The sequence below is a fragment of the Lathyrus oleraceus genome, chromosome 5 (assembly GCF_024323335.1).
Source record: "Lathyrus oleraceus cultivar Zhongwan6 chromosome 5, CAAS_Psat_ZW6_1.0, whole genome shotgun sequence".
Lineage (NCBI taxonomy): Eukaryota > Viridiplantae > Streptophyta > Magnoliopsida > Fabales > Fabaceae > Lathyrus > Lathyrus oleraceus.
This window is the reverse complement of record NC_066583.1, coordinates 63139955-63165890: the sequence shown is the minus strand read 5'-3', so window position 1 is coordinate 63165890 and position 25936 is coordinate 63139955. Positions and strand designations below refer to the sequence as shown.

At 38.3% G+C, this 25936-nt stretch overlaps 1 long non-coding RNA gene across 1 annotated transcript; it reads right to left on the bottom strand.

Annotated features, from left to right (window-relative positions):
- Positions 1-13292: 13292 nt before the first annotated feature.
- LOC127085799 (uncharacterized) lies at positions 13293-19700 on the bottom strand. The gene is made up of 3 exons (XR_007789271.1): positions 18824-19700; positions 16937-17213; positions 13293-13691 (listed from the first exon to the last, which is right to left on the bottom strand). It is a non-coding gene; the product is annotated as an uncharacterized LOC127085799 (long non-coding RNA).
- Between the last annotated feature and the right edge of the window lie 6236 nt (positions 19701-25936).

Here is a 25936-nt window from a genome sequence, read left to right as displayed (position 1 = left end):
CGAGGCTGTTCATATCGACAGGTTCACAGTGGATTGAATAGGGGCAGCTGTAACACCTCAAAATTTGCCCTCCTCTTTTGGGACTGGCTTAACATATTGCATATCATTTTTAGGTCATTAGTCATTGCATATTGCATATCATGTGGTTACATTGTGCAAGTCATCCTCCTGAGTCTTGGTCAGAAGATAAGAGGTGGAGATGCAAGCCTAGGGTTTTATTGACTGATCATTAGCCATCTGAGGATTGGGCTATGAATTAGGGTTTTTTGGAGATTGAGATTCATCTTGGTGGAAATGATACATCATCATCATCATGGTCTTGATATCATCCAAGAGGTTCAAGAGTTTGATCATATACCTTGAGATTAGGGTTTTGACCACTGGTCAACCCTAATCAGTTGCATTGGGCCAAGCAGGGCATAGCAAGGAGATGGGGTCTATAATGGATATGGGGATCATCACATGATTGTATTGAGCTTGTGGAGGCTAGGGTTTCACCATTGAGCCATTTCATCAGAGAATTGGGGCTCAGATTGATCAGTGCATTGCCAGATTCATCTATCAGTTGAAAAGTCAACTATGGTCAACTGTGCTTGATTTTATGGATTTGGAGGTGGGAGAGAGTTGGATACACTTCATTCATGTTGGAACAAGCTTCATTTGACATGTCAAAGCTCGAGAATGAAGAAAATAAAGTCAGGCAAAAATTGCCAAAAATGGAAAGTGACTTGTAATGGAAGTTTCCAAAAATGGAAAGTTTTTCATCACAAAATTACGTGTCCAAAAAAGATTCAAATGAAAATTTGTTCAACATTAAAGTTGTAGATCTTGGTCTCACCTTTCCAAAAAATCCAAGAACTTGAAATTCCCATATGTGGTTGGCAAGATATGGTCCATTCATTTTCCAAAAATGCCCGAAATCAAAGTGCCATAACTTTCACATGGAGTGACCAAATTGGATGGTTTTTCTTTGAGCAAATCACATTTGATGTGTACTTTCATAATCCGTCATCACATTTTGCCAAAAGTCTTCACATAAAAAGGTCAATTTTCAAGTGCAACAATTAAAATCCAAGGGCAAAATGGTCCAATTTGAGAAATACATGGAATTTTGAAATGGGACTTTTTGCAACACTCTCCAAATGCAAAATGTGACTTGTTCCAACTGTCATGAGCTGTCATGGTGCAATATTTGGCAAGGCCATTTTTGAACTTTCACCTAAAGTGCATTTTCACTAATTTTCCAAATTTTGGTAATTGTGATTAAGGAAGTGGATTAAGGTGGAGTATAAGATGTTAATCATAATAGAATGTTAATTACAATTGCACATTCCAAGAAATCTAACCAACTTTCCCTCCATTTTCTCTCAATTTCTCAAGAACTTCATCAAGCATTTTGGATCAAAACTTCACCAATTCTTCATCAAATTGCATAATTCTTTTTGATTCGTGCTCTACATGTGATGGTGAAGATCTGTTTTGCCAAGCCATTGCCATAAACATCAAGGATCGTGACTGTTCATGTGGTGCTCATCAATGGTGATTTAAGGATTCTTACTTTTCTGTAGCGGTGTATTCGTTACTATATGATCTATTGATTAAATCATAAGCAAAGTATACAATAAACATAGAGTCGCCACCGCACTTTTATTTATCCTAAGGACTGGTTAAAAAGCGAACAAAAACCTAAGAAGTTTTACACGTAGAAAACTAATGAAAAAGATCAGAGATCGGGGTAAGGGGTAAATTACGCAATGGGAAGGTGTTAGGCACCCAATGCGTCCTAGGTACTCCTAGGGAGCCCTTTTCACACTTTGTTGTTTGAAAATTATTATTTGTCATGACATAAACATCGTGCAAACATGATTGGGATGATGAGAAAAGAATGTACAAATTAATTATTGGGTTTGAACGGATGAACCCGCTGCCTACGTACCTTCCATCAAAGGTAAGGATCAAAACGCCGTAGTTCGGCTAAAAACTTCCAAAAGTTAGTTGATTCAATTTTAAAACACAAGCTTAAAGGTCTTACGTTACCCACGGGAGAAAACTCAACCTTAAGAAACAACACGTCCACCATGTGAGAAAAGCTTCCACTTGCCAGAGAGGGGTTAACCCTATAATAGGCAAGGAAGACTTACAATTCATCTACTAAGGACAAATAGGTGAGATTAATATCAACCAACTAGGGTAAATCAAACCTATAGCTAATGTATGAAAACTTAACAAACTGGACAAAGCCACAAAATCACTTGAATGGGTGAAGTTATTTGGATTATTTACAAAAAGTCAAAGTATGATTAAAGTCAATTCAAAATGAAGTATTTACAAAAATGAAGTTTGGAAAAATCATGGACTTAAGGTCCAAGTTTCTAATTTGGAAAGAGGTGAGAATGTTTGCACAACATTTATTTCAAGTTTTTAAAACATGTGTGAAAAGGTAGGACACAATGGGATGAATGGATAATGGTGGAATGTAAAACTTCTTAAGCGGTTCGCCTCTTGAAGTCATATAGAAGATGACTCAAGTGCGTCCTTTGGAATAAGCAATGAGCAATAATCTGAACATGGTAACAGATGAAAGTAAATAAAAGCGGATACTGGATGCCACTCAATGGTCTTATACCTGTCTCCTAAAACAAGCAAGGATATCAGAAGCCACTCTATGGACTTACACTAATCTCCATCAGAACAAAACAAAAAAACAAAACAGGGAAATCAACTGCCAATCCATCTGGACTTATGTTAACCTCCACAGTATGATCCTAGGAATACAGATGCCACATCACAGGGACTTACAATGAATCCTCACATACAACAACAATGCTCAAGGCAATGGGTATGAGTGACCAATGAGGTCTTACACTCTACCCCTTCCATGTCATGGGAACAGATGCCACCTTACAGGGACTTATAACTGGTTCCTCAATGGGTAAGCAAACAATGTCACAAGGACAAATGACATGAACATGCACTAATGGCAATCGAAGGTAAAATGCACAATGGCAATCAATGATAGTAAATGCACCATGGCAATCAAGTAATCATGTATAAATGAATCAAGTAATCAATCACATAAATTCAAGTAGCACACGCTATAACCATTCATGAGGCTCAAGCAAAAGGGTTTGACTATGAAAGTCCACTGTAAGAGGTAAGTGTCGCTCTTAACCTGGCCATTGAGGGGCTCAGGTGAAGCGGATGAAAGGATATGAGGGGTGTGCCTCATTGCTTCTATCTCATGTCCGAGAGAGCATGTAAATATAAGAATGTGGGGGAGTTCAGAAAGATGGAACTCTTTCCCCGATTAGACTCGATAGATCTTGGGTTTGGATCTCGATGCTACAACCATGTAATGGGAGCAAGGAGAAGACTCACAGAATAGTGGGAGATAGGCTATTTATCTCTACCTTCCACCAATTGCCTCAAATGAGGACTTTTCCTGCTTGGGACAAATATAAACATACACAATCAATGCCTCTTAAGGAGGACTTCAGACAATTTGCCCGGCCAAATAACGGGCCGGGTCTCCAGACTACATGAAGAAGAAGGTTCTATACCTCAATGCAAGTTGCTATTTAAGCAAAGCAAAGCAAGTTCTTAAGAGAACTGAGCGACTAAAGGGTACCTGGAAACAATCCAATAAAATCAGCATCCCATTCATAAACAGATAACAACATAAGAATCAATTAACAAAGTACAATTATACAAATGATGATGTGCATAGCACAAGGCTCACATGAACCAAACATCCTACAAAACAAATACATTAGTCATATGTGTCAAGTAACACAATCCATAATGTGGAGCAAATTCCTTAATCATTAACTCCTTAACCTGAAAAGGCACAATTAACTTCAAATGTAAGTAACATGACCACTAGGACTAGCCTAGGGTCAAAAAGATGGAAAAATCCTAAAACAGCAACCAATTCATGATCAAATTCAAGTAATATCAATAACAAAGGGATCCCAATTGGTCCCATATTCAAACTATGCTCCTATTTCTATTTATGCAACATGGAAGGTAAAAGATGCAATGTGGAGTCTCATACAAACAACCAGCAAGATCACATTCAAATAAATGCCAAAATGGCACCAAAAAATCCACAAAAATTATGTTCTAACCAGAAGACATTCAGCAAGCCACATGTTAATTTTCAAGTCATTTGGACTAGTAGAACAATAGGAATTAAATCAACATGACAAAGCATGCAAAAACAACATCAAATGAAGTCCAAATTTATGCATCCACTTCAATCTAATGGTAAACAGTAATGGTCCATTAAAAATGCATGGGACCAAAGCTAAATGCTACATTAATGTGTTAGGAACTATGTCATCAATTTTCACGGTCATTAGACTAAGTATGTGCATTTGGCAACATGCTAAAAAATGTGTCACAAGCTAAGTTCAAAAATGATAGGCAGCAAGGAAAAATATGAATCAAATCGAAAATGGATTGTAAAAATCCACAAAAATTCACAGGGGATGTTAACATATTAAACAAGCTTCATGCAAAAATTCAAGGCCATTGGCCAGAGGGAAGCATGGTAAACAATTAGGGGAATATAGCCTATCAAACTATGTCACATATTTACACATCCAAATTCAATAATTCACATATAATAAACCATAGACTCAAAAATTATGAAATCTATGTCAAAAAATCCAGAAGGATGTCAAGAATCAATGTCTCAATTTTCAATTAATTTGGATATAGCATGTAGTTTATATAATTAAAATGGCAACATGTATGAAAATATGTACACATTGAAATATCTCTAGGTCCATTTACATTTTTTCCAAGCAACAATTTATTTTTTATTCTATAAAAAAATAGAGAAAAAAAGATGATCAACAAAAAAATCCTTGAATTTTTTGGATTAAAATTGATGATTCTATGAATTTTTGAAGGTTTCTAAATATTTATTTAATAATTATTTGGATTTATATGAATTTAATTCATTAAATGTAACTGAGTGGCAACACTGTAATACTTAAATCCCAGCCAAAAACGGTGCCGTGTGACTTAGATGAGGTGGCAATCTCCTAGTGGCTCTGGCGTTCAAAAACAAGATTCGAAAGGCAAATGCAGGAACACAGGATCTAAACATGAATTTCCAGATTTTCTATCATCTTCCTCGCACAGCTCGTACTTCTCATCGCCGGCGAATTCGGTTTTCCTCATTTCTTGACCAAATCGCACGAACCGCATACCGTTGGAACCGTCGTGATCTCAGGAGCATGAATACGGTGGCGATTTCATCCAGCAATTCAAGCATGAAGCGAATCGAACAAAATAAGAAAACGCATCTAAACTTCAATCTACAATAACTCACGCAATTCGCAATGGAAATTCAATCTACAAACTGATACGCAATCTACAATGAATGTTCTACAATATCCCTATCACAATTTAACAAATGGCGACGATCGAGTTTTCACCTTCTTGATGACAGTGACGGATTTGGTGCGTGTCGAGCTTCGAATTGCAAGAACAGATGCAGGATATCGGTTCAGGAGGCGCATGGAACGGTTTGTTGAGCTCCAGCACGCTCGAATCCATCGGTCTTGTTAACTGCCATGGAAGAAAATACTGTGTAACAGTCACGAATTGGCTCCAATTTCGCCTCTATCTTGCTCAACAGTAGCTCAATTTCACCTGCAGATCATAAATCAACCAAGAAAATCCACAAAGATTGATAGGAATTGGTGAATTAATGCAAAAGATTCTTGGTGAAAAAAATGGAAAAATGAGAGAATTTGAGCTTTTGCTTTTTGATTTCTGAATTGTGATTTGTGAAAAAAAAATTAACCCTTTCTTTCTGTTATGGATTTAGCTTATATATGAAAACACTAATCCAAGCATAATCATAATTAAGCAAAAAAATTGTGATTAGTGAATGAAGCTTATATGTGCAATTTTGGATTTTTAGGCTCTTGATCATTAGAAGCTTCTTAACAGCAAATTAACACTTTGAGCAAACCACAAATATCATTTGGGAGCTGTTGGTATAGGCCTTATTTTCAAATTCCCAATATTTTCCAATTTCACCATGTGATGGCTTATGTGTCCATTTTTCCAATTCATTTTCAAATCCAATTCTCAAACCGCAAGGCCTAGGCATGTTGTGAATATTCCAACAAATTTCAAATGCCATTTGTGAGGTGTTGCAAAAATCCCCACTCAAAAATTCCAATTATTTCACAAGTTGGACGATTTTGCCCCTGGTTCATTTAACAGTCCAGTTGAAATTTGACCTTTTGCATTGAGCACTTTTGGAAAAATCCAATTATGCACCATGAAAGTACATATTAAATGGAGTTTGTGCATATAAAGAACTTGCAATTTGGACAATCCATGTGGAAGTTATGCCCTCCCGATTACGGGACTTTTCTGAAATTCACGGAGCCATATCTTGCAAACCGTACATTGGATTTTCAAGTTCTTGGACTTTTTGGAAAGGTGAGAACAAGATCTACATCTGTCATGTTGAACAATTTTTCATTTGAAGCTTCCTTGGACTTCTGTTTTTGAGGTCAAAAACTTTCCATTTTGGGCAGCTGAAAATACAGGTCCACTTGCCATTTTGGGAAACTTTCTGTCTGACCTCAATTCCTTCAACCTTGGTCTTTGAAATGCCAAATGAAGTTTATATATACATGAATGAGATCTTTTCAACCATTTCCAATCATCAAATCACCGATTAAATCCACAGTTGACCACAGTTGACTTTTGTTGACTGTTGGTCGACTGGGCCAAGTTCTGATGAATTCCAAGCCTCTTTCACATGAGATCTTGATTCCAAATGATATCACAAGCTATATGAACTCTTAATGAATGATCATGGTGTCCAAATTCTTCAAGAATGGTCACCATGTATTGCTCAAGGCCTGATTTAACTGCTTGACTGATGATTGCTTCAGCTGCAAGCAACATGGTTAGACGACAATATTTTTGTACTTTTGGTTAGTAAACATATGAAAAGCAATGACATACAAATGCAATACATGCTTGGTGATCAAGACTCACACTCACAAGGTAGCCCACCCACTAGGAGGGAAGCTAGGGTATGCAATGATCCTTGAAGCCATGATATGAGATGATATGGGCCATGAGGGATCTTAGGGCCAAAATTGGGGTCTTACAGATGCCCCTATTTAAGGTCATTCTATCCGGAGAAAAGAAGTTTAGAGATCTTCATTTCGACGTGATAGAATGGGCTTAAATAATAGTAATGAGACGAATTTTGGTCCCTAAGAGACCTCATGATGCAGATGTATGCATGCAAAAACAAATTCTGTGGGGAATATATGATTCGCACAGAAGAAAAGACGATCCATCGGAGTAATTCACTCACCAGGAACAGAGACTCTAATAAGACTCTCATTGGGACTCTTTTAGGGGATAGTAAGAAAAAATGCGTGAGCAGGACACGACTTTGATTAAGGAAAATAAAACTGACATAGCGTGAACTAGGCACGACTCCGATTGGGGATAACAGACATCGGAATGGAGAACTTGCTGGGGTAGCAAAGGACTCACACCGAGGAATAAAGAATTCCTGAGGAAAATAAATCCATTGGAAAGACATAAGCTGACTCAAATTATCCATAAAGGATACTTCGGATAAAAATCCGGACTCGGACCAGGAAAAGATTCACATAGAACCTCCCTGCCGGGAAATGCATATATTGGGGGAAACGCCCACATAGCAAGGGTAAAAATCACCAAAGGAACTCCGCAGGGGACTGTCTAACAAAGAGACTCTCCTGGGAAAAAGCAACAAAAAGTGAGGTGTTACCGGTATAAGGGTAACAAACTCAGGAAGAATGAATATCTAAGACCGGTATAAGGGTGAGAGATATCAATCAACCAACATCTGAGAAAGACCAACAAAGGTATAATACTCAGGAAAATCTGACTCCACAAGTGACCAAAGTCATAATAGGGAGTAGAAAGGAAGGGACACCAGGGATACCGAGGTATATAATAGGTGACCGACCGAAAACGTGAATTGGTATATATGCCAAGACACTCATCATCCGAAAGGAGGGCTTGAAAAAGAAAAATCGACTTACAGGATGGATATTCGAATCCACAACAGGAAAACGAATCTTACTCAACTGGGGACACAACCCCAAAGAGTGCATGAGATATAATATCCATTACCGGCAGACCGTGGATAAGATACTCGCATGAGACATATTATCTATTACCGTCAGAACGTAGATAATAAACTCGCATGGTAAGAAACACCAGAGATACCGAAGTATATAATAGGTGATCTACCGAAAACGTGAATTGGTATATATGCCAAAACACACATCCGAAACGCGAACAGGTTAAAGGATGAATATTCGATTCTACAAAGAATACGAATCTTGCTCAGCTGGGGAAAATCAACAAAGGATTCCAACTAAAGAGCGCATGAGACATATTATTCATTACCGGCAAACCGTGAACAATATACTCGAAAGGAAAAGACACCAGAGATACCGAAGTATATAATAGGTGACTAACCAAAAAAGAGAGACAATCGATACCAAGCATCCGGGTAAACGAAAGACAACTCAAAGGATAAATTGCAAGCATCCGGCAATTATCCGAAACACAGAAATATTCGACTCCGCAAAGGGAAATAACGAATCTTACTCGACCAGGGAAACACAAAAGGCTTCAACTGAAGAGTGCATGAGATATATTATCCATTACCGTCAGAACGTGGATAGTATACTCGCATGGAAGATTATCCACAACTGGTATAAGGGTTAATAAAGGATAAATCGTCCGAAACGAAAGGCATCGGGATACCAAACAGGCATATAATGATGACCAATCAAAGGGAGTAACAACATTACCAACAAAAGGGTAAATGAAAGACTCACTGGGGATTAATTGCAAGCATCCGGCAATTATCCACAAAAGCAAGGAATACATTGATAAACAATCAATGATCCGGGGAACGAATCACTAGCAAACGGTGAAAAGACCCACTGGCGACTTCAAAAAGGATAACATTGCAAGCATCCGGCAATGACCCAGGAGACTGCTGGGAATACAAGTGCTTACTCAAGAGCAACTACCCAAAAGCAGGGGGAATATCGACATCGAATATCGAATGAAGATAACCACGAAGAGATTAGGGTTTACATCTACCGAACACGGGGCAGAAGACCAAAATCTGGCTGAGAAAACAAGGGGTTTAACAATACCGACTAATGGGTAAGAAACCAAAGACTCAGCTGAGGATAAGATTGCTAGCAACCGGCAATCATCCACATGCATCATAAGATACAACTCCGCTGGAGGGAAAAAATCACAGCGATATAGGATTTACAACTACCGAATACGGGGTAGAAGACCACAAACTCCACTGGGGATACAAATCACCGCAGGGAGATACCGACTACTGTTAGGGAATAAAACCACAACAACAGAAGAATTCACCAACAAACAGATCGAACCACGAAGGTTACCACTGCTAGGGGAAAAGAGATAGGACTCACAACTACCGAATACGGGGTAGAAGCCATACTCTGGTGGGAATAACCACAAATTAGGGTTTACATCTACCGAATACGGGGTAGAAAACCAAAACTCTGCGTGGGGATAGAATAAATCACGAATCCGCACGAGAAACCAAAAATGAGGTTTATAACAAACCACAGACTCTGTTGGAGAGTAAGGAATTAGGATTTACGACTACCGACTATCAGGTAGAAAACCAACAACTCTGGCTGGGGATTAAAAGGTATATAACCACAAGTTCTGCCAAGAAAGCCAGGAAAGATAAGACTTACAACTACCGGTACAAGGGTAGAGGCCGAAATCGACTCTTGCGGAGGAATGAAAGGTACATAACCATAAATTCCGCCAAGAGGACAGGGAACAATAGGACTTACAACTACCGGTATAAGGGTAGAGGCCCGAAACTCCGCTGGGGATAAAAATCACCACAGGGCAGCACAAGGAACAGCCGACAAATGTCAATTCAGGAAAGATCCGAAAAGACAGACTAAATCAAGACACGTCCTAATGAGGATATAACTCAAATAGGAACCTCCATCCCAATATATGTGTTGGGAGGAAACGGAAGAAACCATCATCCACGAGGGTATATCTCAGTGGGGAACTGCAGAAGGAAAGACAGACACTTTCTGCTTATGGGGCTGACTCTACATGGAGAGATTTAACACCCGACATCTGCTTAGGAAGATCTATAAAGATCTATATCACCATAGCAGGGAATAATAAACAAAGGATATATGGCAAAAATGCAACATGAATATCTGAATGTTTTATGAGTATGCATGAATATGCGTGATTTATGTTTGATGAATGCTGACAAAACAGACATTTCTAACACAACAGGTCCAGGAATCAAACGTCCGGTATTATACTTCCAAGGGAAAACCAACTGGAAAGCCAATTCTGCTGGAGATCTATATGTTATAAAGCAAAGATCTGCGGGTACTGCTGGAAAGCAGAAGCAAAAGAATCAGGGATATCTGGGGAATACCAAATCTCTGAGCAATGGATCAGCGATCATCCCAACTAGGGCACAGAAAGTCACAACAGGCAAAGAGCCACAAAGACAAATCTGTCGGGGAACAAGAGAAAATCTCAAAGTCCTGCAGGGGATCCTAGCAAACACTGCTATGGAAATGGATCCAACATAACTCCATTGGGGAACAACCCACTGAGGGAGCAAAGGTCACCCGGATAGAGTTTGGCTGCACAAGCAACTCTACTGGGGATATCATCAACTACTCTCTTGGGGAACAACCCACTGAGGAAGGAAAGCACCAAACAAGTAGATTCTGCACCAAACCACTCTACTCGGGGCGAACACACATCTGATGGATCACATCAGTAAACTCCGCAATACAAAAGCCGCTCTACTGAGGATCGAAAAGTGATCAAGAAATCAATACAATCTCTGGATGACGGAGCTATCAACCGACCATACCGGGGATTGAAAGAGGTTCAACAGGCAATAATGCCACAACAACCGCTCTGCAGACGAGTGCTGGAGAAAGATGGATGAAAATACTGGGATATCAACCCAATCAACCACTGAGTAGGAAAATAAATCCTGCTCTGCTGAGAATAACAACCCTTCTGATAGAGAGAAAGTAAACAACTCTACTGACGACTTTGCCGGGGAAAAGGTAAAGTACCGGGTATCAAACCACTGCCTTACCGAGTCTTCCAAAAGGAAAGCGACTGTGCTGAGAAAACAGATAAATCCGCTGGCAACTGCGCTGGGGAGAGTGACAACAACTCTGCTCGCGACTGCAATGGGGATATCAATAACTGTTCTACTCGCCAAGGAGACAAATAAAGTCTGGGGATAGCGATCCACTGGAGAAAGTGACGAGGCACCAAGGTGACAAACCATCAACCGCCGAATCTTCCACAAGGAAAGCATCCATACTGGGGAAAACTGCTGCTGGAGAAAACTGAGTCTTCAACAACACTCTGCTTGGGGAATAACCCCACCAACAACTCGACTTGCAATTATGCTGGCAACTCACTTGGGGAGAAATACGGGACACGGGGATATCAACCCACTAACCACAAGTTCTCTGAACACCTGAGCAATCAAGCCGGGGAGAGGCTACTGCTGGAGAACAGACTGAGTCTTCAATTCACATTTCTGCTTCGGGGAGTCAAAATCCACAGAAGCTCTGCTTAGGGAACAACCCCAACAACCAAATCTCTGCTTGGGGGACAACCCCAACAACAAAATCTGGAGAAGAAGGATACAAACCAAACCAGGAGTATGAACAAATGTCTTACCTGTTGGAAGCCATGCCACCCTTGGGAGAGCACTGAGAATTTCTTTGAGTATCCTTTTATCATTTGTGAATGTTCACTTTGTTTAAAACAATAAATTTTGAAAAAATTCGTTTTTAAAACAATGATATTTTTATCAATTAAAACATGCAAAACATCTGTTGAATTGAAACAAATAAGAGTGCAAATAATTGGATAAAAGCTCAAATTTATTTGATGGAATGGTAGTCTGCGAATGGCAAGACTCCATAGATCTGTACAAATTTGAAATCAGTGATATATATTGGAAGAGGGCTACATTGAACATAATGGTCCTTTCTCTACCAATTTGAATCTCGATGTATCCGAAGCTTCAGTCGACGACGAATTGAGAATCTTCTGACGAAAAGACGGCTGGTGAAACAGAAAGTCTTGTCAGGATGCAGTTACTTGCCTGATCCCTAATTCTTGCCTAGATTGCCCCAGAGTGAGGTACTCAATCTAGCAGGATGCAAATATGCCTTTTTATCAAGTCTCTAACTTTTGCCTAGATTACCCTTGCGGGTTTTCCACCGAGACGCTCATTTTTGCCTAAGCCGCCCTTTCGGGTTTTCAACTTAGCGAATTATTCTGTTTTTCATTTGCATATACTTTTTTTTTTCTAGGCAAAGTATCTCTTAACTGCATCTGAATTCACAGGACGAGTGAAATCCTCCCCATCCATTGTTGTAAGCATCAAAGCACCGCCTGAAAAGGCTCTCTTAACAACATATGGACCCTCGTAGTTTGGAGTCCACTTGCCCCTGGAATCGGGCGCGAAAGACAAAACTTTCTTGAGCACGAGGTCACCTTCTCGGAACACACGAGGCTTGACCTTCTTATCAAATGCTTTCTTCATTCTCTGCTGATATAACTGACCATGACACATGGCAGTTAATCTCTTCTCTTCAATCAAATTCAGTTGGTCATAACGACTCTTGAATCCATTCAGCATCAGTCAACTAGGGACTTTGAGGGTATCAGGCTTCTTCTCTTTTTTTTTTTCTATTTGAAAAATTTTTCCTGATTTTTGCTTTTACTTTGATTTTTTTTTTTACCCTCTTCTCTTTTTTTTTTTTTTTTTTTTTTTTTTTTTTTTTTTTTACATTACATTTGTAATGCCCCAGTCTGACTGTTGCTGGGTTCTTGAGACGCAGCTGAATGATCTGCTTTTCATTGCTCAAGTGTTCGGGTAATCTCATCAGGAATCCCCCTTCAACATCATCTTCCTCTGCCTCGAATACAAGGAATTCAAATTTGGGAGATGGCGTTGGATCATCATGTTCAATGGGTTTAGAAATCCCTGCATAATGATTTTGGATAATAAAAGCTTTTGTATTTAAACAAGCAAATCATTTATGCAGATGAAAAAGTTGTTTTCTTGTTTTTCAGGTTTTTTGTGATCACTGATTTCATGCAAAAGCAAAAAGTGAAAACAAAGGAAAAACAAATGTTTAACAATGCAATAATTGAATGAAAACATCATTGTATTAAATGCTGCCAACAATGTCATCACTTCTCCTTTTGGCATGGGAGAAGGGTTTTAAACAAAGTGAGCATATTTACTCTGATCTATGGATAACTGTAGGAACATCCACAGCGACCCAATTGTGGCAGACACCACCAGGAATAACAAGATTGCTCATATCCTCTGCATCCTCTTCAATGATAGCAGCAGCTTCCTCTTCAGGCTGATCATGATATGCCCCAGAACAATAGCCAACGCCAGCCCGGGATCGGTTAACCAGGAATAAATCCATCAACAGTACTTAGTCTGGCAAAATCCTCCTCGAGTTCACAATTCTCTTGCTCAAGATGATCCATGAATCTCGAAGAATCGGCTCTGGTATAATACCGGCGAGGTGCGTCTCCAAAATAAATGAAGATCGCAGGGTCAGACCACAGGACGGGAGACTGGAACCAAAACACCCGCTTATGCAAATGATGCATGAAGTGTTTATGCATACGCTTGTTTTTTATTTCAAAGGAACTCAGGGGTTTTATTTGCAAACTTTGAAATATGTAAGCATTTTGATCATATATGAGAATATCTCATCAGATACATCAGGTGAAAAAATTTTCCTGGTTTTTTCATGTTTGAAAATTTTTGCAAATAAACTCCTTTGGGTTCCTTGAAAATTTTCTTTTTTCTGATGATATGGATGCAGATGAAGGCATGAATGTATGAGTGCAACAATCACACTCAAGGATCAAGCAAAGCACACCAAACAAAGGTCGTGGGAAAGCTCTTTGTATCCCCTAATATCAATCATCCATTTTGGTAGATTTAGGTTTTACACCTTATCAATACCCAAGTTCCATTGATATTAACGGTACATGAACCGGCTCAAACATCCTTAATATCAACCAGCCGCTTTGGTGGATTTTAGGTTTTACACCTGATCCGGGATCCATTGATATTAACGATGTTTGAACGACTCAACCACGAATCACGGGTTTGCTGAGAGTCACGAGCATGGAGTCTCGGTTAAGAACCACCCAAAGGGAGTGTACTAGGGTTTAAACCTGCCAGACATGTTCTATCAGAGGTTCCCGTAATCATCGTTCCATCTTTCGAATATTATCGGAGGAACGAATACTCGTATTCCAAGAATATTCTCAAGAGAAACTCTTATGAGTGTAGTATCGCGTGACAATCGCATCAGATCTTACATCTGAACGACCTCCGCACTACGTCCTAAAAATAGGCCAAGATGGGTTTGGTAAACTAAGGTCCTTGGCTTCTAAGGCACATGATTGAAAGAATAATGCCTAACCACAAATAACTTGTGTGACATTATCAATCCAACATGACCTCCACCAAGTGAATGGACTCGCAAGTCAACTGGCTAAGGACTACTCCACACCAGTCGACAAGACTACGCCATTCTCCTATCCTAGAGTGCACTCGAGTTCGGGTATAGAACTCATCTCACAGAGATCACCAAAGCAAACAGCATTTGTATATCAAGCAATTCAAACATCACAATCAATACAGTTATCCCAAATTGTACAAAAATATGTCAAATAACAAATAATAATATATCACATAACAATGGTGAAAAGTTGGCAATACCACCAAGGACTTGTTCTCCCCAGCAGAGTCGCCACTTTTCTGTAGCGGTGTATTCGTTACTATATGATCTATTGATTAAATCATAAGCAAAGTATACAATAAACATAGAGTCGCCACCGCACTTTTATTTATCCTAAGGACTGGTTAAAAAGCGAACAAAAACCTAAGAAGTTTTACACGTAGAAAACTAATGAAAAAGATCAGAGATCGGGGTAAGGGGTAAATTACGCAATGGGAAGGTGTTAGGCACCCAATGCGTCCTAGGTACTCCTAGGGAGCCCTTTTCACACTTTGTTGTTTGAAAATTATTATTTGTCATGACATAAACATCGTGCAAACATGATTGGGATGATGAGAAAAGAATGTACAAATTAATTATTGGGTTTGAACGGATGAACCCGCTGCCTACGTACCTTCCATCAAAGGTAAGGATCAAAACGCCGTAGTTCGGCTAAAAACTTCCAAAAGTTAGTTGATTCAATTTTAAAACACAAGCTTAAAGGTCTTACGTTACCCACGGGAGAAAACTCAACCTTAAGAAACAACACGTCCACCATGTGAGAAAAGCTTCCACTTGCCAGAGAGGGGTTAACCCTATAATAGGCAAGGAAGACTTACAATTCATCTACTAAGGACAAATAGGTGAGATTAATATCAACCAACTAGGGTAAATCAAACCTATAGCTAATGTATGAAAACTTAACAAACTGGACAAAGCCACAAAATCACTTGAATGGGTGAAGTTATTTGGATTATTTACAAAAAGTCAAAGTATGATTAAAGTCAATTCAAAATGAAGTATTTACAAAAATGAAGTTTGGAAAAATCATGGACTTAAGGTCCAAGTTTCTAATTTGGAAAGAGGTGAGAATGTTTGCACAACATTTATTTCAAGTTTTTAAAACATGTGTGAAAAGGTAGGACACAATGGGATGAATGGATAATGGTGGAATGTAAAACTTCTTAAGCGGTTCGCCTCTTGAAGTCATATAGAAGATGACTCAAGTGCGTCCTTTGGAATAAGCAATGAGCAATAATCTGAACATGGTAACAGATGAAAGTAAATAAAAGCGGATACTGGATGCCACTCAATGGTCTTATACCTGTCTCCTAAAACAAGCAAGGATATCAGAAGCCACTCTATGGACTTACACTAATCTCCATCAGAACAAAACAAAAAAACAAAACAGGGAAATCAACTGCCAATCCATCTGGACTTATGTTAACCTCCACAGTATGATCCTAGGAATACAGATGCCACATCACAGGGACTTACAATGAATCCTCACATACAACAACAATGCTCAAGGCAATGGGTATGAGTGACCAATGAGGTCTTACACTCTACCCCTTCCATGTCATGGGAACAGATGCCACCTTACAGGGACTTATAACTGGTTCCTCAATGGGTAAGCAAACAATGTCACAAGGACAAATGACATGAACATGCACTAATGGCAATCGAAGGTAAAATGCACAATGGCAATCAATGATAGTAAATGCACCATGGCAATCAAGTAATCATGTATAAATGAATCAAGTAATCAATCACATAAATTCAAGTAGCACACGCTATAACCATTCATGAGGCTCAAGCAAAAGGGTTTGACTATGAAAGTCCACTGTAAGAGGTAAGTGTCGCTCTTAACCTGGCCATTGAGGGGCTCAGGTGAAGCGGATGAAAGGATATGAGGGGTGTGCCTCATTGCTTCTATCTCATGTCCGAGAGAGCATGTAAATATAAGAATGTGGGGGAGTTCAGAAAGATGGAACTCTTTCCCCGATTAGACTCGATAGATCTTGGGTTTGGATCTCGATGCTACAACCATGTAATGGGAGCAAGGAGAAGACTCACAGAATAGTGGGAGATAGGCTATTTATCTCTACCTTCCACCAATTGCCTCAAATGAGGACTTTTCCTGCTTGGGACAAATATAAACATACACAATCAATGCCTCTTAAGGAGGACTTCAGACAATTTGCCCGGCCAAATAACGGGCCGGGTCTCCAGACTACATGAAGAAGAAGGTTCTATACCTCAATGCAAGTTGCTATTTAAGCAAAGCAAAGCAAGTTCTTAAGAGAACTGAGCGACTAAAGGGTACCTGGAAACAATCCAATAAAATCAGCATCCCATTCATAAACAGATAACAACATAAGAATCAATTAACAAAGTACAATTATACAAATGATGATGTGCATAGCACAAGGCTCACATGAACCAAACATCCTACAAAACAAATACATTAGTCATATGTGTCAAGTAACACAATCCATAATGTGGAGCAAATTCCTTAATCATTAACTCCTTAACCTGAAAAGGCACAATTAACTTCAAATGTAAGTAACATGACCACTAGGACTAGCCTAGGGTCAAAAAGATGGAAAAATCCTAAAACAGCAACCAATTCATGATCAAATTCAAGTAATATCAATAACAAAGGGATCCCAATTGGTCCCATATTCAAACTATGCTCCTATTTCTATTTATGCAACATGGAAGGTAAAAGATGCAATGTGGAGTCTCATACAAACAACCAGCAAGATCACATTCAAATAAATGCCAAAATGGCACCAAAAAATCCACAAAAATTATGTTCTAACCAGAAGACATTCAGCAAGCCACATGTTAATTTTCAAGTCATTTGGACTAGTAGAACAATAGGAATTAAATCAACATGACAAAGCATGCAAAAACAACATCAAATGAAGTCCAAATTTATGCATCCACTTCAATCTAATGGTAAACAGTAATGGTCCATTAAAAATGCATGGGACCAAAGCTAAATGCTACATTAATGTGTTAGGAACTATGTCATCAATTTTCACGGTCATTAGACTAAGTATGTGCATTTGGCAACATGCTAAAAAATGTGTCACAAGCTAAGTTCAAAAATGATAGGCAGCAAGGAAAAATATGAATCAAATCGAAAATGGATTGTAAAAATCCACAAAAATTCACAGGGGATGTTAACATATTAAACAAGCTTCATGCAAAAATTCAAGGCCATTGGCCAGAGGGAAGCATGGTAAACAATTAGGGGAATATAGCCTATCAAACTATGTCACATATTTACACATCCAAATTCAATAATTCACATATAATAAACCATAGACTCAAAAATTATGAAATCTATGTCAAAAAATCCAGAAGGATGTCAAGAATCAATGTCTCAATTTTCAATTAATTTGGATATAGCATGTAGTTTATATAATTAAAATGGCAACATGTATGAAAATATGTACACATTGAAATATCTCTAGGTCCATTTACATTTTTTCCAAGCAACAATTTATTTTTTATTCTATAAAAAAATAGAGAAAAAAAGATGATCAACAAAAAAATCCTTGAATTTTTTGGATTAAAATTGATGATTCTATGAATTTTTGAAGGTTTCTAAATATTTATTTAATAATTATTTGGATTTATATGAATTTAATTCATTAAATGTAACTGAGTGGCAACACTGTAATACTTAAATCCCAGCCAAAAACGGTGCCGTGTGACTTAGATGAGGTGGCAATCTCCTAGTGGCTCTGGCGTTCAAAAACAAGATTCGAAAGGCAAATGCAGGAACACAGGATCTAAACATGAATTTCCAGATTTTCTATCATCTTCCTCGCACAGCTCGTACTTCTCATCGCCGGCGAATTCGGTTTTCCTCATTTCTTGACCAAATCGCACGAACCGCATACCGTTGGAACCGTCGTGATCTCAGGAGCATGAATACGGTGGCGATTTCATCCAGCAATTCAAGCATGAAGCGAATCGAACAAAATAAGAAAACGCATCTAAACTTCAATCTACAATAACTCACGCAATTCGCAATGGAAATTCAATCTACAAACTGATACGCAATCTACAATGAATGTTCTACAATATCCCTATCACAATTTAACAAATGGCGACGATCGAGTTTTCACCTTCTTGATGACAGTGACGGATTTGGTGCGTGTCGAGCTTCGAATTGCAAGAACAGATGCAGGATATCGGTTCAGGAGGCGCATGGAACGGTTTGTTGAGCTCCAGCACGCTCGAATCCATCGGTCTTGTTAACTGCCATGGAAGAAAATACTGTGTAACAGTCACGAATTGGCTCCAATTTCGCCTCTATCTTGCTCAACAGTAGCTCAATTTCACCTGCAGATCATAAATCAACCAAGAAAATCCACAAAGATTGATAGGAATTGGTGAATTAATGCAAAAGATTCTTGGTGAAAAAAATGGAAAAATGAGAGAATTTGAGCTTTTGCTTTTTGATTTCTGAATTGTGATTTGTGAAAAAAAAATTAACCCTTTCTTTCTGTTATGGATTTAGCTTATATATGAAAACACTAATCCAAGCATAATCATAATTAAGCAAAAAAATTGTGATTAGTGAATGAAGCTTATATGTGCAATTTTGGATTTTTAGGCTCTTGATCATTAGAAGCTTCTTAACAGCAAATTAACACTTTGAGCAAACCACAAATATCATTTGGGAGCTGTTGGTATAGGCCTTATTTTCAAATTCCCAATATTTTCCAATTTCACCATGTGATGGCTTATGTGTCCATTTTTCCAATTCATTTTCAAATCCAATTCTCAAACCGCAAGGCCTAGGCATGTTGTGAATATTCCAACAAATTTCAAATGCCATTTGTGAGGTGTTGCAAAAATCCCCACTCAAAAATTCCAATTATTTCACAAGTTGGACGATTTTGCCCCTGGTTCATTTAACAGTCCAGTTGAAATTTGACCTTTTGCATTGAGCACTTTTGGAAAAATCCAATTATGCACCATGAAAGTACATATTAAATGGAGTTTGTGCATATAAAGAACTTGCAATTTGGACAATCCATGTGGAAGTTATGCCCTCCCGATTACGGGACTTTTCTGAAATTCACGGAGCCATATCTTGCAAACCGTACATTGGATTTTCAAGTTCTTGGACTTTTTGGAAAGGTGAGAACAAGATCTACATCTGTCATGTTGAACAATTTTTCATTTGAAGCTTCCTTGGACTTCTGTTTTTGAGGTCAAAAACTTTCCATTTTGGGCAGCTGAAAATACAGGTCCACTTGCCATTTTGGGAAACTTTCTGTCTGACCTCAATTCCTTCAACCTTGGTCTTTGAAATGCCAAATGAAGTTTATATATACATGAATGAGATCTTTTCAACCATTTCCAATCATCAAATCACCGATTAAATCCACAGTTGACCACAGTTGACTTTTGTTGACTGTTGGTCGACTGGGCCAAGTTCTGATGAATTCCAAGCCTCTTTCACATGAGATCTTGATTCCAAATGATATCACAAGCTATATGAACTCTTAATGAATGATCATGGTGTCCAAATTCTTCAAGAATGGTCACCATGTATTGCTCAAGGCCTGATTTAACTGCTTGACTGATGATTGCTTCAGCTGCAAGCAACATGGTTAGACGACAATATTTTTGTACTTTTGGTTAGTAAACATATGAAAAGCAATGACATACAAATGCAATACATGCTTGGTGATCAAGACTCACACTCACAAGGTAGCCCACCCACTAGGAGGGAAGCTAGGGTATGCAATGATCCTTGAAGCCATGATATGAGATGATATGGGCCATGAGGGATCTTAGGGCCAAAATTGGGGTCTTACAGTGCTCTACATGTGATGGTGAAGATCTGTTTTGCCAAGCCATTGCCATAAACATCAAGGATCGTGACTGTTCATGTGGTGCTCATCAATGGTGATTTAAGGATTCTTGCTTCTGGATCGTGTTGGAGCTAGGATAGCTTTTCCATTCAACTTCCTGGACCTGGTGCTGCATCTGTTTCACCTTTTTAAGCTTGGAAACATCCAGATTCAAATCTGCCATCTCCAAGGTACAAAAATTCGAAACTCTTAATTTGTTGAATTGTTATATGCGTTTTGTAGTTCATTCTGTAAGAACAAAATTGTTCTACAACAGATTCCTTGATTTTGATGATAACAAAGGATGAAACCAAAAATGGCACCCTAACGAAAAGTTTCTAAGTGTGCAGGGTTCTAAAGAAAGAAGAAATGAATCTGATGATGTCATCAGATGCACAACAAGATCAGATACAAATTCTAGAGTATTAGGAGCATCTGAAGTGGAAGCACGTTCAAGAAAGTCTAGAAGCTCTGACTCTGGACAAAACTGCAAAGTATTAGGAGCATCTGAACATGAAGTAAAGTCTAGAACCTCTGATTCTGGAGAAACGTTATCTGTATATTCTGAAAGTTATCAGCGCCATCTGAACTCTCAAGAGATCAACATCAGAAGCAAGATTCCAAGATTCTCCAGAAAACACAAATACTCTGATTATGGATTTGCTAATCATGAAGAAGTAACGTTCAAATCAAGTAAAGATTTTCAAATAGATTTCCTAAACAGAGAAAGAGACGTTAATCTCCACTTCCAAGAGAGAAGATACTACTTGTGGTAAGTAGTCACTTCAAAGATGAAAAGTTAAACTGCAGAAGCTATTTAAGTGATGGAGTAAACTCAGTTTAATATCCACCAGATTCAACCACTACTTCAACTCATATATAAATAGAGCTGCAAATCAATATTCAGTAACAAAAAATCAACTAGCCAAAAACTATACTGAATTATTTCACGCTCAAGAAAATCATCTTTGCTCTCAAAGAATTTCACTAAGCTTTTGCTTACTAAGTGAAAAATCTGTTCTTAAGTTTGTAATACTTGCTTTCTTAGAAGCACTCTAGATTACATATCTTGTATCTTTTATTTGTTTGATTTCCTCAAGTGACTCTGTGTAGTCTGTAGACTTGAGAAGACTAAGAGATTTTCTTCTCTCTTAGGTGTTGTTTGTAATCTTTCAAGATTAATGGATTAAGTCCTTGTTGAAGGCGAAATCACCTTGGCCGGGTGGACTGGAGTAGCTTTGTGTTATAAGCGAACCAGTATAAAATCATTGTGTGATTTTCATTTTGGAAAAGCGCTTATTTTTCAAACAATTCAAACCCCCCCTTTCTTGTTTTTCTCACCTTCAATTGGTATCAGAGCTCCGGCTCTGTTATTGATTTTCTAATCAAACACTTAACCGTGTAGAGAGATCCAGTACGAGAAAAACAATGGCCCACTCAAATGAGAAAGATTCTTACAATGCCAAGCCTCCTGTTTTTGATGGAGAAAAATTTGATTACTGGAAAGATAGAATCGAAAGTTTCTTTCTGGGTTATGATGCTGACCTCTGGGACATTGTCACAGATGGATACAAACCTCCAATCTTAAATGGAGCTGAAGTTCCCAGAAGTAAGATGTCAGAAGATCAGAAACGTGTCTTCAAAAATCACCACAAGGCCAGAACAATACTTCTAAATGCTATATCATACAACGAATATGAAAAGATCACCAACAGAGAGACAGCCAAAGATATTCTTGACTCTCTGAAGATGACTCATGAAGGAAACTCCCAAGTCAAAGAGACGAAGGCTCTGGCTCTTATCCAGAAGTATGAAGCCTTCAAAATGGAAGATGACGAAGCTATAGAAGCTATGTTTTCCAGATTCCAAACTCTTATTGCAGGTCTTAAAGTGCTAGACAAAGGATACACGACTGCAGATCATGTTAAGAAGATTGTCAGAAGTCTGCCAAAGAAATGGAGACCTATGGTTACTGCTCTGAAGCTGTCAAAGGATCTGAACAATATCAGTCTTGAAGAACTTGTTAGTTCTCTCAGAAGTCATGAGATAGAACTAGAGGAGGATGAACCTCAGAAAAGAAACAAGTCCGTGGCGCTAAAGTCCAGACCTGAAAGACGGAAGTCAGACAGAACCAAAGCTCTCCAGGCAGAAACTGCAGATACTGACGACTCTGAACCTGAAGACTCTGATGATGAAGAAGAACTGTCCCTACTAACCAGAAGAGTTAAGCAACTCTGGAAAAAGAGGAACAACAACAACTTCAGAAGATCAAGACCCAGAGGGGATCGATCAGAGTCAACTTCAAAAGGTAAAGCTAACAAAGATATTACCTGTTATGAATGTAAAGAAACAGGTCATTACAGAAATGAATGCCCCAAGCTGAAGAAAGACAACCCTAGAAAAGAAAGCTTCAAGAAAAACACCTTCAGAACAAAGAAAGGACTGATGGCTACCTGGGATGACAGTGAATCTGGATCATCAGAATCTGACTCTGATGAACAGGCCAACGTAGCACTTATGGCTACCACATCCAGCTGCTCAGACGAAGAATCTGAAGAGGTATTTTCTGAACTTTCTAGATCTGACTTAGAATCATGTTTGTCAGAAACTCTTACTTCTTATCAGAAATTAAAACAAAAGTTTAAAAACGTTAAAGGCTGTCTTAAAACAAAATTTGAAGAATGTAGTGAACTTGAAACAACAATTCTAGCATATGAAGATACAATCAAATCTTTAACGTTAGAAAGAGATGGAGCTAAAACAAAAGGCTTAGAATTAGAAGAAGCGTTGTCTCAAGCACCACAAACTTCAAATGAAATTATTTATAAATATGAAGAAGCCTTTCAAAAATTTCTGAAGAATGGAATAGATAGGAGTATTATGGCATCCATGATTTATGGAGTAAGTCAAAACAATAAAAAGGGAATTGGGTATGATCCTGAGAAAGATAAACCTTCTACAAGTGATCAAATTAAATCTCCTTTTTCATACCACTACACACACACAAGAACACAAATTTAAAAATGCTAGAAGACCCAAAGTTGTGAGAAACTCTGGGAAAACTAATCTGAAAGGACCCAAGAGATTCTGGGTACCGAAAGATAAGATTATCTATGTTGCAGATATCCTATGCAGCAAAGTTCAGACACCAGTCATGGTACCTGGACTCTGGATGCTCGCGACATATGACGGGAAGAAAGTCTATGTTCCAAAGCCTGGAACTTAAAGACGCTGGATTTGTAGGCTTCGGAGGAGATCAGAAAGGAAGGATCAGAGGCTCCGGAACTATTGGTAATGGTACTCTTCCCTCTATATCTGATGTTCTTTATGTAGAAGGATTAATGCATAACTTGTTATCCATAAGTCAATTAAGTGATAACGGTTATGATGTAATCTTTAATCAAAAAAACATGTAAAGCCATTAATCAGAACGATGGCTCTGTCCTTTTCACAGGCAAGAGGAAAAACAACATTTATAAAATAAATCTTTCTGATTTAAAAGATCAAAATGTTAAATGTTTAATGTCAGTTCACGAAGAGCAATGGGTATGGCATAGACGCTTAGGCCACATTAGCATGAGAAAACTTTCTCAGCTAACTAAACTTGAGTTAGTCAGAGGCTTACCTAAACTGAAGTTTTCTTCAGATGCTCTGTGTGAAGCTTGTCAGAAAGGAAAGTTTTCAAAAACATCTTTTAAAAAGAAAATTGTTGTTTCTACCTCTAAGCCTCTGGAGCTTCTTCACATTGACTTATTTGGCCCTGTGAAAACAGCATCAGTCAATGGAAAGAAGTATGGACTAGTAATCGTTGATGATTACAGCCGCTGGACATGGGTAAAATTCCTAAAGCACAAGAGTGAGTCTCACTCTGTATTCACCAGTTTCTGTTCTAAAGTGCAAAAAGAATTTGACTCTAAAATTGTTAGAGTCAGAAGTGATCATGGTGGAGAATTTGAAAACAAAGATTTTGAGGAATTATTTGACTCTAATGGAATATCCCATGATTTCTCCTGCCCTAGAACTCCACAACAAAATGGAGTTGTAGAGAGGAAGAATAGGACACTCCAAGAGATGGCCAGAACCATGATCAATGAAACAAATGTAGCAAAGCACTTTTGGGCAGAAGCTGTAAATACAGCGTGTTACATTCAGAATAGAATCTCTATAAGACCTATTCTAGAAAAGACTCCCTATGAATTGTGTAAAGGAAGAAAACCCAACATCTCATATTTTCATCCTTTTGGATGCTCTTGCTTTATATTAAATACTAAAGAACATCTGAACAAGTTTGATTCCAAAGCACAGAAAGGTATTATGTTAGGATACTCAGAACGCTCTAAAGGCTATAGAGTATACAACACAGAAACCAAAATTGTGGAGGAATCAATTCATGTCAGATTTGATGATAAGCTTGACCCTGAAAAGTCAAAGCTAGTTGAAAAGTTTGCAGATTTGGAAATCACTCTTGTAGAATCTGAGAAAACTCCAGAAGCAACTGTCACTCAAGACTCTGAAGAAATTAAATCTCCAGAAATTCCAAGGAAAGTTAAAAGTCGTATTAACGTATCTGAAGATTTGATTTTGGGAAACAAAGATGAACCTGTTAGAACCAGATCTACCTTCAGAACCTCTGAAGATATTCCTCTGGGACTAGTGTCTCTGATTGAGCCTACGTCCTGTGATGAAGCTCTTCAAGATAACGATTGGGTGGCAGCTATGCAAGAAGAATTAGATCAATTCTCCAAGAATGATGTCTGGGATCTCGTTCCTAAACCCAGAGGCACTCATGTCATTGGAACCAGATGGGTTTTCAGAAACAAGCTGAACGAGAAAGGAGAAGTTGTCAGAAACAAGGCTCGACTGGTAGCTCAAGGTTATAGTCAACAAGAAGGTATTGATTATAATGAAACCTTTGCTCCAGTCGCGAGGTTAGAATCTATTCGTCTTCTTGTATCTTTTGCTATTAATCATTCTATCAAATTATACCAAATGGATGTCAAGAGTGCATTTCTTAATGGTTATATTTCAGAAGAAGTGTATGTCAATCAACCTCCAGGCTTTGAAAACTCAAATTTTCCAGAACATGTTTTTAAACTTAAGAAATCCTTATATGGACTTAAACAAGCTCCCAGAGCTTGGTATGAACGCTTAAGCAATTTTCTTCTGGAACAAAATTTTATCAGAGGGAAAGTTGATTCTACACTCTTCTGTAAAAACCTTAATAATGATCTCATGATATGCCAAATTTATGTTGATGATATTATTTTTGGTTCTGCTAATATCTCTGTTTGCCAAGAATTTTCTAAGTTAATGCAGGCAGAATTTGAAATGAGTCTAATGCAAGAACTAAAGTTCTTTCTGGGAATTCAAATT